The sequence below is a fragment of the Trachypithecus francoisi genome, unplaced genomic scaffold, assembly GCF_009764315.1.
Source record: "Trachypithecus francoisi isolate TF-2019V2 unplaced genomic scaffold, Tfra_2.0 Lachesis_group15, whole genome shotgun sequence".
Taxonomy (NCBI): Eukaryota; Metazoa; Chordata; class Mammalia; order Primates; family Cercopithecidae; genus Trachypithecus; species Trachypithecus francoisi.
In genome coordinates this window covers 13393443-13406844 of record NW_022681460.1, presented here as the reverse complement: position 1 = coordinate 13406844, position 13402 = coordinate 13393443, and the positions used below count along the sequence as shown (strand labels likewise).

At 37.6% G+C, this 13402-nt stretch overlaps 1 pseudogene; it reads left to right on the top strand.

Annotated features, from left to right (window-relative positions):
- Positions 1-2803: 2803 nt before the first annotated feature.
- On the top strand, positions 2804-2957 carry LOC117098216 (annotated as a pseudogene).
- The last annotated feature ends 10445 nt before the right edge of the window (positions 2958-13402 follow it).

Genomic DNA, 13402 nt, shown 5'->3' with positions numbered 1-13402 from the left:
TTTAGAAAAAAAGTAAATATAGAAGTAAAGACATAATGGGGTCTTTGTGTTCTCCTTACAGTAGTGACATGTTTTCCTGGAGATAGAGGCCATTTAGTCAGGGAGGGATGTCTCTAGCTTTCCCTTTGAGTAAAGGGAAAAATAATAGAATGAGGAAAATACAGTGGCAGTCAGTGCCCACCACATTTGAATGTTCAGGCCATTGAAATTGAGAGAAAAATGTCACAGACACTGTGTGGTTACAGAGATGCTGGAAGGAACAGTGGTAGGACTGGTGTTGCTCTAGTTTTCTCTACTCCAGAAAATGTCTTCAACCATTATATATATACTGTTTGCCCGGTATGCACTAGAGTATATACTGTTTGCTCAGCAGGGTTTGACTTCAAGAATTCATCTACTCTATCTGTAAGAGCAAAGGACAATTAGATGTGGAATATTTTTCCTCATAGTAATATAGTGAAAGAATATATATAAATACATATATTTATTTTAATTGAATTTAATTTTATTTAGAGACAAGGTCTTGCTCTGTCACCCAGGTTGGAGTGCGGTGACAAAATCGTGTCTCACTGTAGCTTCAACCTCCGGCGCTCGATTGATTCTCCCACCTCAGCCTCCTGAGTAGTGAGACTACAGGCACCTGTCACCATGCCTGGCTAATTTTTGTACTATTTTTGTAGAGACAGTGTCTTACTGTGTTGCCTGGCTGGTCTCAAACTCCTGGACTCAAGCAATCTGCCGGCCTTTGTCTCCCAAAGTGCTGAGATTACAGATATGAACCAACATGTCTGGCCCTATATATATATATATATATATATATATTTAATATTTATATATATATATAAATATTTATATTTATATATATATATAAATATTTAATATTTATATATTATATATAAATGTTTATATATATATTATATATTATATATATTATATATTATATATATTATATATATATAAAAATAAATTAGAGATGAGGTCTCACTATGTTTCTCAGACTGATCCTGAACTTCTGGGCTTCAGTGATCCTCTGGCCTGGGCCCTCCAAGGTGCTGGGATTACTGGCATGAGCCACCATGCCTGGTTGAAAATAAATGATGAAGCTGGGCGCGGTGGCTCAAGCCTGTAATCCCAGCACTTTGGGAGGCCGAGACGGGCGGATCACGAGGTCAAGACATCGAGACCATCCTGGCTAACACGGTGAGACACTGCCTCTACTAAAAATGCAAAAACATTAGCCGGGCGTGGTGGCGAGCGCTTGTAGTCCCAGCTACTTGGGAGGCTGAGGCAGGAGAATGGCGTGAACCCGGGAGGCGGAGCTTGCAGTGAGCCGAGATCGCGCCACTGCACTCCAGCCTGGGCGACTGAGCCAGACTCCGTCTCAAAAAAAAAAAAAAAAAAAAAAAAAGAAAGAAAATAAATGATGAATGAGGAAAACAGAAAGCCTTGGGTTGTTAAACCATTTATTCTCTTTTAAGACACCTACTGACTCATACAGGAAGACGCCTTCTTGGGTGGATACAACATATTTTGAATGCTTCCCCACTTTTGATTGCTTAATGTTCATATTGAAATAAGTATTGTCAGGAAGGCTGAGAATGAAATTGAGCCCAAGGAAGTGGTTCACAGCCCTGCACAGGTAGCATCCCTGTATTTTACTAAACATTAGCAGTTCCTCTGCCCTAAATGGACATTTTTTGTTTGTTTCAATGTCATTGTTGAAATGTCATCATTGTCAAATAACAGAAGTAGGACCACCTATATACACAAACCACCTGTATTTCTGGTATTTTCCTTAATTTTAGAAATATGCATAAAAGTCATTATAAGCAGAGAAAGACCAAGACTCACTAGACTAATGACAGAAGCTCAAGGCCGACACTCAAATTTTCCCTTCTTTCCTTTAAAATGATGATTTCATTACGAATTTAAAATATCAAATTATTGCTGCTAATATTACTGATAATATTACTTGCATTTATGAAGCAATATATACGCAAGATATTGATGAAGAAGCACTTCTGTTAACTGTTCTATAGGAAGTTGAAAGACTTTCTCCCACAGTTGTTCAGCTCGAGGGCTAGAACTCCAGAACTACCTTCTATTTCAGAGTTCTTTTTGCCTGTTGCTACGAAAAAATTTAGCCTGTCTCCAAACAAACATTCCCATTTTATATGACCTTTTAAAATATGATGCTTTAGATACGAAAGTGCACCCAAAGCAGGCCCATTATGACATGCATAGAGGTTGGATGAGTATGGAGGCTTCTAATTCAGCCAAACAATTCTTCTTTTTAAAATTATGGTGCTGTTTTTATTAGGTTGATCACCAGAATAATTAATTTGATTTTGTGTATAAGCTGCTTGAAGGAATGCTGCAGATGGACAATTTTAAATACTACAGACTGGGCGTAGCATCTCATGCCTGCAATCCCAGTACTTTGAGAGGCTGAGGCCAGAGGATCACTTGAGGCCAGGAGTTTGAGACCAGATTGGGCAACAGAGCAAGACCTCATCTCTACAAAAAATTTTAAAAAATATATGTGTGTATACATATATATATAGCTGGGTATGGTGGCATACGCCTGTAGTCCCAGCTACTTGGGATGCTGAGGTGAAAGGATCACTTGAGCCAGGGAGGTTGAGGCTGCAGTGAGCCATGATTGTACCACTGCAGTCTGACCTGGGTGACAGAGCAAGATCCTGCCTCAAATATATATATATATATATATCTTTGGTCTACATCTATTTTCCAAGAGTGATTGCTGATTCAGTGAAAAATCTATGCTTTAAAAGATGTATCAAAGACTATACTTCCCAGCATGATTCCTATGGTTCATTACTAGAAAAGCTTCTCCAACAGTGTAGAGCACTAGAAGCCAGAAGGAGGAGGTGTAGTGTTCTCTCTTTAGTGTGAAGCCAGCTTTGCTCTTTGGAAAGGAATGCAGTCTGAGTGATTCCATTTTTAATTTAAGAATTTTTTTCTTAAAAAAATACAACAAAGAGAATCAAAATGCCAGGTTAATAAGGTGGTGAAGATTCTGAGAGTTGTAGGAGATGTTGTGTTAATCCTAGTTATATTTCTTTCTCATATAAAAATGAAGAAACAGGATTTATCAACTCTACAGAAGATTTGTTTAATCTCTCACAGAGAGTAGATATATATTTTTACAATCGGGATTTAAAATATTATTTTCAATAATTGGCAGGCTTAATTTGTACTAGAAAGCTAAATTTAGGCCTTAGATAAATGTAGTAAGTTTATTTTGCTTAATGTATATTTATGCAGATTTTTCAAAAGTGGTAAGTTGTAGGGCCTTGGTTCAAGGCACTGAAACATGTAAGCAGAAAATCTCATTTTCAGAAATTAAAAAGAAAACTAAGGAGAAAAATCAGTTTATAAAAAGACCACATCAGTTCAAAATGAAGTGAAAATAACAGATATAATAGACTTTGATGTTCACAGAATATACTTATGGGAATTATGAACCAATTTTATTTCCTGTTATTTACAATAGATTAACAATATATATAGACTTTTACTTTTAATTCCTTATTCCTGGTTCTTGGCACATAGTTTAAAATATCTGCTGTTTTTTAAGTAAAAGAATGAATGACACTATATTGGAGAATAATTCAATCTAGTTTTATTGGTATGATTTAGGCTCACACCTGATTCGCTCTATAGCAGTCATATTATTATATAATTTGCCAGCAGTAAATGATCATGATTCTATATGGGTTCACATTCATAAAACATATATAATATAAAAACCCAGAGTGTTTCACTTGAAATGGTTTTCAAAGGTTCAGTTCAGACCAAATGCCTTTCACCTCTAAAACATCCAACACAGCTGAAAATAATACACTGAAGTTAGTGAGTGAATAGTAGTTATTTCGTAGATGATCATGAGTGGGGTTGATACAGAGATTTTAAAAATCTATTGTCTTATTTTTAAGTTTCACACCAGTAACCCATGTATGCACTGTAACTCCAACAGCTAAATGTTTGGAAATGAGTCCTTACTTATTTCCTTCAGTTCTGCCTAGAATGTTCTTTCCTTCCCTTCTGCCTATCCAAACCCTCAGAACCAATCTAAAATATCACCATCTACAGCCCTGTTTCCATGAGACCTTTAAAATTCTAACCTCAGCACAGTGTTATAACCTTCACTGAGCCCCAGTGTTATTATTATACCTTCTTATATCACTTTGTATATTCTGCCTTTTTACCTGTGTCATTCACCAAACAGCTATTATAAGCTGCTTATAACTATTAGCTTTGAGTGATATTCTTACATTCTACTGTTTTTAGCAATGTTTTGCATATACCAATTACTTAATAAATATTTGCTGACCTGGGTCAACAGCTGCCTTCCTGCCAATCACAAGATACCGTTCAGAATTTTCTTACTGTTGGGAGCTAGTCATCTGTTTGTTGACCTCTTCCTGCTCTACAATGATAAAAATACAGTCTAATAAAGATATTGAGCTCACCTCAGAGCTTTGCTAAGAACTTCAAAAAATTATATGCAATAGCTAACATTTATTCATATTTTACTATGTGTCAGACATATCAAGGTCACTGTGCTAAGGCTTTTGTACTAAGACTTGTATAATCATGATCTCATTTATGTCTCAGAATAATAATTTTGTGTAATAATAGTTTTACCCCTATTGAGATCTTAGAATTATTAAATAACCTGCTTAATGCTACTGAACTCGCTAATGGCAAAGCAAAGACTTAAACCCATGCACATAACTACTAATTCTGTTGTGTCTCTTCAAGTGCCCAAAGCCAGTCAAGAAGCAGGAAGAACTGAGTTCTAGAGTTCTTAGTGCATGGTTGAGCAAGTGGTTCATACTGGCCCCTTGATGCTTATTAATTCAATTTATTTATTTCAGACAGAAGTCTTACTATCTTTGCCTAGCTGATCTTGAACTCTTGGGCTCAAGTGATCCTTCCAACCCAGCCTTCCAAGTAGCTGGGACTGACTATAGGCTTGCACCACTGCATCGTGTGATGCTTTTTTTTTCTACCCGAATATTGTAAATCCAGTAATATATCTGAAATATTAGGTACATAGAATATTTGCAGAAGTATGAAGTCAGCCATCTAAACATGGTATTTATCAAAACATAATACCTTAAGTTGAATTTTAGTTTAAGATTTTGTTTCCTTCCATCCTGGTTAACACGGTGAAACCCCGTCTCTACCAAAAATACAAAAAAATTAGCCGGGCATGGTGGCGGGCGCCTGTAGTCCCAGCTACTTTGAAGGCTGAGGCAGGAGAATGGCATGAACCTGGGAGGCGGAGCTTGCAGTGAGCCGAGATCGCGCCACTGCACTCCAGTCCGGGCGACGAGCGAGACTCCGTCTCAAAAAAAAAAAAAAAAAAGAATTTGTTTCCTTTATATCAAGTGCTATAAATTACAAAGCATTTTCATATATATTATATCTCATTATATTCTTACAACCATTAGGTCACTGGCTATATATTATCTGACTTTACTGCACAGGATTTGGGTTTGAGAAAGAAGGGTAGGGAACTTTTATCAAATCACACAGTAAGTAAATGTCTAAGAATTAGCTTTTTATTACACTTTTCTGACTCCAGGACATAGTAGCACGTATTAATAGCTTAACATGTAACGTGCATTTATAAGCAAGATTCCACAAAATTTAGACATACAAGTTTACTATTTATATATTTATCTACTTATTTTTGAAACAGAGTTTCACCCTTGTTGCCCAGGCTGGAGTGCAATGGCATGATCTCGGCTCACTGCAACCTCCATCTGCCTCCTGGGTTCAAGTGTTTCTCCTGCCTCAGCCTCCCGAGTAGCTGGGATTACAGGCACCCGCCACAATGCCCACAATGCCCAGCTAACTGTTGTATTTTTAGTAGTGACAGGGTTTGGCCGTGTTGGTCAGGCTGGTCTCAAATTCCTGACCTCAGATAATCCACCCGTCTCAGCCTCCTAAAGTGCTGGGATTACAGACGTGAGCTACCGCGCCTGACCCTATAATTTATTATCAGTCATCCAAATCAGGACCCCTTGAGAATGACAATACAAAACTAACTGAGAAGCTGGAAAACAAGCATAAATTGGGACAAGCTTAGACAAACTGGAATATGTGATTCTGTAATTTTAATGGCACCTATCATGTGCTAGGTCTTACTCTAAGGACTTTACATGAATTAATTCAATGATTTTTTTTTTTTTTTTTTCCGGATGGAGTCTTGCTCTGTCACCCAGGTTGGAGTACAGTGACATGATCTTGGCTCACTGCAATCTCTGCCTCCTGGGTCCAAGCAATTCTCCTGCCTCAGCCTCCTGAGTAGCTGAGATTACAGATACCCGCCACCACAACTAACTAATTTTTGTATTTTTAGTAGAGACTGGGTTTCACCATGTTGGCCAAGCTAGTTTTGAACTCCTGACCTCAGGTGATCCACCCACTTCAGCCTCCCAAAGTACTGGAATTACAGGCGTGAAGCCACTGCACCCGGCCTCAATTAATGCTTATGAAGTAGGAATTACGCTCATTTTTCAGATGAGCTTTTTTGTGAGATGTCCCAGACCACACGGCATTTGTGGATTCTTTCCAATGCACTTTGCTGTCTTCAATCTCTTTGCTTGCCTAATACAGGGAAAGGGAGAGCAAAAGCCAAGAAGATAAGGATTTGGATAATGGCAGGCAATGATTATCAGAATTTAGTGGATGAAAAAGTTACCTAGCTATTTTCCAATGCCAGTATCAGCATAGAAGTTCGTGGGAAGCCATCGCAATTTTATACTAAGGAAGTATAAATAACATATCTAACAATCTTACTGATGACCCTTTTTCTATTGCATGGTTACACACTTTAGATTTTGATGTACTTAGTGCTCTTGGAAAACTATTTGAAGATCTGTGAACAATTACCTAGGTAGAGCCATTAGCAGATAACTTACGGATGTTTCTAGGTGTATTGAGGCAACCGATCGGAATTAATATACTTGGTTTCAACCTGAGATCGATCCCAATTTCACTGCAGAAAGATCTCAGGCTGGCCCTGACTCTGCTAAGGCTAAAGTTTGTTTGTGTTTTCTAAGTGGGTGTCATCTGTGTGAAGTCCTGAACCATGTCTTTAAGTACATTCTTTTCTTTTCTGCTCTATCCTCTGAGTTTGTTGAGAGAAGATTGTTGGCATTCCACTTCACTTGTCAAGCTGCATAGAAAAGACTGGAGATCTACAAGTGAAAGGAAATATTTCAACAAACAATGCCTGGTGCTTACAATCTGATCACTTTACAAACAAATGGATGCTTTCTCTATTGTGCAAATGACCTCATCATGGAAAGTAGATTAAGCTTAGCATCACTCTACTCAGAGCTATCTTCCAACACTTCTCATAATCCTCTGCCTATTCTTCTACTCCATTGTTCCCTAAAACAACAGAGAAAACTCTGAACAACAATGTTCATTCGAGTATTTTAAAGAATGGGTAAATATACCTTCAAATAGTTAAATGTAAATAATGTTTTTGTTAAGTGTGGTAAATTACATTCACAACTACCTTATAAAACAACCTCTATTTTGGGCAGGCATTATTCTTGGACCTCTTTCATGACTTATTTTATTCTCACAATATTCTGGGCAGCACTACTTTTTCCATTCTATATATAACAAAATCAAGGGTAAAAGAGATTACATAACTCACTCAAGGTCAACAGTAAATACTTCAAGAAATAAATATGTTGCCTTTGTTGCTACCAATTTTTTAAAAATTGTCAAAAAAGGTATAAGAATATTTGCAATACTCTTTATTATTTTTGTGCACTTAATATGCCAATCATTATGCTAAATTATTTTAATACATGTTTGTATTTTAGTTTTACCATAACTTTAGGAAAAATTCACTATTATCTTCATTTTACAGATGAGAAAAAGATGGTTACATAATTTATCCAAAGTGATCAAGAAATAGTAGAACTGGAATTCAAACCTAAGTCTGTCTGACAGCAAAGAAATCTTCATTATACTAAATTATTATTATTATTATTATTATTATTATTATTATTTGAGACAGAGTCTCACACTGTTGCCCAGGCTGGAGTGCAATGGCATGATAACAACTCACTGCAACCTCCACCTCCCAGGTTCAGGCGATTCTTCTGCCTCAGCTTCCCGAGTAGCTGGGATTACAGATGTGTGCCACCATGCCTGGCTAATTTTTGTATTTCTAGTAGAGACAGGGTTTCACCATGTTGACCAGGCTGGTTTGAACTCCTGACTTCAAGTGATCTGCCCGCCTCAGCCTCCCAAAGTGCTGGAATTACAGGCTTGAGCCACCACGCTGGCTCTAAATTTTTAATAGTGCAACTGATGTCCTTTAGTAAAGCATTCCATCCATCATTGATAAACTTTTGCAACTTTAAGTTATTTTTTGACTTTTTTCTTTCACCACAAATTTATATCCAGATTGACGAACTAAATATTTCTATTTGGAATTCTTAAGTTAAATTCTTCTACCATATGATGACCTTTTATTTATTTAGACAAAAGAAAAAAACTTAGGTGTTTAAGGAAGTGATTCTACAAATTAACTAATTACATTAGATTAAGAAAACGACACACAGGGCCGGGCACGGTGGCTCACGCCTGTAATCCCAGTACTTTGGGAGGCTGAGGCGGGTAGGTCACCTGAGGTCAGGAGTTCGAGGCCAGCCTGGCCAACATGTTGAAACCCCGACTCCACTAAAAATACAAAAAATTATCCGGACTTGGTGGTGGGTGCCTGTAATCCCAGCTAATCCAGAGACTGAGACAGGAGAATAGCTTGAAGCTGGGAGATGAAGGTTGCAGTGAGTGGAGATCGCACCACTGTACTCCAGTCTGGGCGACCGAGCAAGACTGTCTCAAAAAAAAAAAAAAAAAAAAAAAAAGAGAGACACACAGGGCCAGGCACCACAGCTCACGGCCGTAGTACCAGCTACTCAGGAGGCTTGAGGCTTAAGGCTGAGGCCAGGAATTCAAGGCTGCAGTGAGCTATGACAGAGTGTACCCACCACACTCCAGCCTGGGTGATAGAGAGATACCTCATCTCTAAAAAATAAAAATGAAGAAAATGACGTGCAGAAAGGTGAGGTTTGCTATCATCACATGGGTTCAAGACAAAATATCTCCTGACTTTACAGACAGTGCTCATTCTATCACACCTAAGCTACAAACAGTTACTGCAGTTATTTGTTTTGTGGATCAGGACATAATAATAACTAATTACAATTATTATTATTATAACCATGAGCACTTATGAAGAGTTTATGATGTGTCATACAGTTCATCACATGTTGTTCATATGTATTATCCCATTTAAGGCTCACAACATTGTGAAGTTAGTACTAATATTATTCACATTTTGTAGGAAAGGAATTAAACTCAGAGAGGTTAACAATGTTCAAGGACATGCTGTAAGTAAACTGAGATCAGTCTAGGTCAGAGCCAAGGCTCACAACTATGCTCAGCTCTCAGTCTTGCTGGGTCTTTCCTCTCCACAGCAAGAGGCCCTTGACTTCTACCAGCATGCTGGGTCCTAGCTCAGCCACTGGAACCAATTCTGATTTGTAAATGGGAAGATTTGAAGTCTTCTCTGCTGCTAGAATGGCTTTTATGTTTTCTGCTTGTTTTTGAGACCCGTCTCCTCCATCTTCACCTCTTGCCAGTTCCTGTTACTTTAGATCTCCTCTCCTGGCAGCTGTTGGTACCTCCTCTTGTGATGCAAGCCTCTATGGATGGATTGTAAGCTCCTGCATACTTCCTTGTAGAATCTGAGCACAGACTGGTTAACTTATATTACATCCAGTTTCACCATTCACTGCTGGGTGAAGATCCTATTATACAAGCACACACATACACACACACTATATATATGTATGCAGTTTATCACCGGATATTAGCCAGGAATGACTGACTCTAAGCGAAGTGCTGCTTTAGGACTAAATTTATATATGTGTAGTATATAATTGATATATTTTCAATACATAAGTAGAAATTATTTTGATTTAATTGCCTTTGAGGGAATTGATCTCTTAAATTGAGAGAGTCAGAATGTGTCATAGGATGTTACCAAATTAGGAAATAATTCCTTTTTCTCAGAAACATCTTTCGTAGATAAATATCTTCTTCAGGATCAATCTTCTGTTAATCAGACATCATTAACCACTACTGTCAAACCTAATAAATGAGGACTTGTTAGTGAAGAATCTTAGCCTTAAATGTATTTGTGATTTTAATAAACTGGCAAGGATGAGTATATTTCTAAAATTATGTTTTTAAGTGAAAACATACTATTTGTGGAAGTCCACAAAAAAAAAAAAAAGGAGACTCAGATATCTCAGGAAATCCAAACCAAGTTTATCTATTAAAAAGTATTTTTGTTTTTGTTTTGTTTGGTTTTTGAGACAGAGTCTTGCTCTGTTGCCTACGCTGGAATGCAACAGGATGATCTTGGCTCACTATAACTTCCACCTCCCAGGTTCAAGCTACTCTCCCGCCTCAGCCTCCGAGTAGCTGGGATTACAGGGGCCTGCCGCCGTTCCTGGCTAATTTTTTTGGTATTTTTAGTAGAGACAGGGTTTCACCGTGTTTTCCAGGTTGGTCTCAAACTCCTGACCTCAAGTGATCTGCCTGCCTCAGCCTCCCAAAGTGCTGGGATTACAGGAGTGAATCACCACATCCGGTCTAAAAAAGCATTTTTGAAGTAACCACCATTTTATAGTTGCAAGTTTAATTAAGAAAAATAATTATTTGTCATTTCTAAATTTTTCAAAATATGAAATGGAAAATAATTGACAGCTCTCACCACTGCAAATTTTGTTCTGATAATTGAGTATTCTAGATTTAAAAATTCAAAATGATCTCCAGCTGCTTGAGGCAAAGGTGAAAAAGAGTAGAGATGGGTAATAAATTCTGACATACAGTTTCTGCCTCACTTTTGTTCAACAAATCTCAACCCTTAAATCTTAGTCCTGACCTAGAAGAAACACCCGATGAAGCATGCCAGTGTTGTGTATTGTTGAAAAGTGTCTCAGGTCACACATAGTTCAGAAGGAAATTGCTGGAAAACCACTAGGTTCACATTTGTGAGGATCTCATAGACATCTAGTTAAAATGAATTCTGTTGTATCTGGTCAACACTGATAAATCATGAAAAGGAAAAGCCATCCATCCTGCTATTATTAAAAGTTGAGAATCTGGAAAGAACACGTACAGATGAGGGCACAGATGTTTGTTTTGGGCGTAATGCCATTATGCTTGTCTGTAGAATTACACATAAAATGACATTTTTAGTTGAGTATTGTATGTTGTCAGTGTACTTAAGCATAGAGAGTTGCAGTAACATAGTCCTCAAATGTGGGAGATAGGTCAAGAGGAGTTCACACTCTCCATGGTTGAATATAGTAAAAAAAAAAAAAAAAATCAACACAGAATAGATGAGAATGCTCATGTGAAGAGAAACCCACCTTCCTGATAAACATAAGGTGTTTCCCAAGTTTTTATTCAGAGAGTTGGTGTGTTCTCGACGAATTCATGATTGGAATGCGATGATGTAAAGAAACTGAAGTTAACTCAATTGTCTTGTAATTTGACTGTCTGAGATAAGAATGAGTTAAGGCCAAGAGATGATTAGAGTACAAACTTCCCAGCTTCTCTTTCCAGTGACTAGGAATTACTGGTTCTAAATGAAGTGCTGGTTTGTTGGACTACGTTTGTTTGGAAGATAATTGTACACAACCATTTAGTGGAATGTTCCTTGGGAAACATTCCAACATTTTTTGTCCTAATTTTTTCCTCACCAGAATTCCATCTAAATCCCAACAGAGGCGGGGTGCGGTGGCTCATGCCTATAATCCCAGCCGAGGACTGGAAGGCCGAGGTGGGTGGATCACCTGAGGTCAGGAGTTTGAGACCAGCCTGGCCAACATGGTGAAACCCCGTCTCTACTAAAAATACAAAAATTAACCGGGCATGGTAGTGGATGCCTGCAATCCCAGCTACTTGGGAGGCTAAGGCAAGGAGAATCACTTGAACCCAGGAGGCAGAGTTTGCATTGACTCGAGATTGCGCCACTGCACTCCAGCCTGGGTGACAGATGGAGACTTCATCTCAAAAAATAAATAAATAAATAAAATAAAAAAAAATAAAAATCAATCCATCACTGGAGAACTATGAAGAAGCAGAGAGAGGGTAAAGGAAAAGAGTTTAGAAGCACAAGAATGAATCTAGAACAGTCTAAAATTTACCCCTGACTCTGTAAAGCAGAGTTTCACAACCTCAGCTCTTGATATTTTAGGCTGAATAGTTCTTTGTTGTGGGGGATGCCCTGTGCACTGTAGCGTGTTTAGTAGCGTTCCTGGCCTGTACTTACTAGATGGGGTAGAATCTCCCAGTGGTGCCAATCAAGTGTCTTTGACATTGCCAAATATCAGGGGTGAGGGGTGTAGGGGGTTGGCAAAATTGCCCTGATTAAAACACAATTCTCTAATGCTCTAGGAGGACTTGATGGGGCAGAATCCACAATGAAGTAGTATGTCTTGGCTTTTACTGTTTCATTTTGTGGAGTCATATCTTCAAGTGTTAGAGAAACCCATAGATTGAGCACATGCTTCTCAAATGTTGAAAGGTCTATGCACAGCTAATCAGTTGTCTTTGATGAGATGCATACAATGTAGGTTCTTGTATCACAAAGGAGCTAAAGACACCAAATGACATATAATTGTGTTTTGTTATCAGTGATTAATTCTACTGTTTTCTAGATTATCTGGCAAAGCAAGCCATTTAAGGGGTTAGGGTCACGCTTCTCTTGGATGAGTTGCCTTTATATTACGTTCTTATTGATCATTCTTATTTTATCTTACAATGAAAGACAAAATGTATCTTGTACCCACTTTATTTTAAACAATACTTAACACAAGTGGTTTTCAACCTTTTTAAAAAGAGAACTATTTTCTTCTCTAGACATCTGTTGAAAAAAATCAGCATATACAGCAGATGAAAACAGTATTCTATCAGAATGGTTGGTTGTAAGGTCACATTTATAGTATTTGCTTGTAAAGTCAGAGAGGTTAACAAAAGTTATTCCTATGAACATAGGTATTAAAAGTCAAGCGTAACAGAAAACAGTTGCAGAGTTTTATCAGTTTTATCATTCAATTTATTTCTATTCTTAAATTTGAATTTGATAGTTAAATGTAATAATTGATATGGACAGGAATTAGTATCCTGAATGTGCAATTTTTATATATTTAGAGGAAATCTTGAATTAAAAAAATTCAGAGCTATATGTTATTAATAAGTTACATATTTACATTAAATTCAAATATTTTTATAGAAATGGTAAGAGAAATTGGCTGCT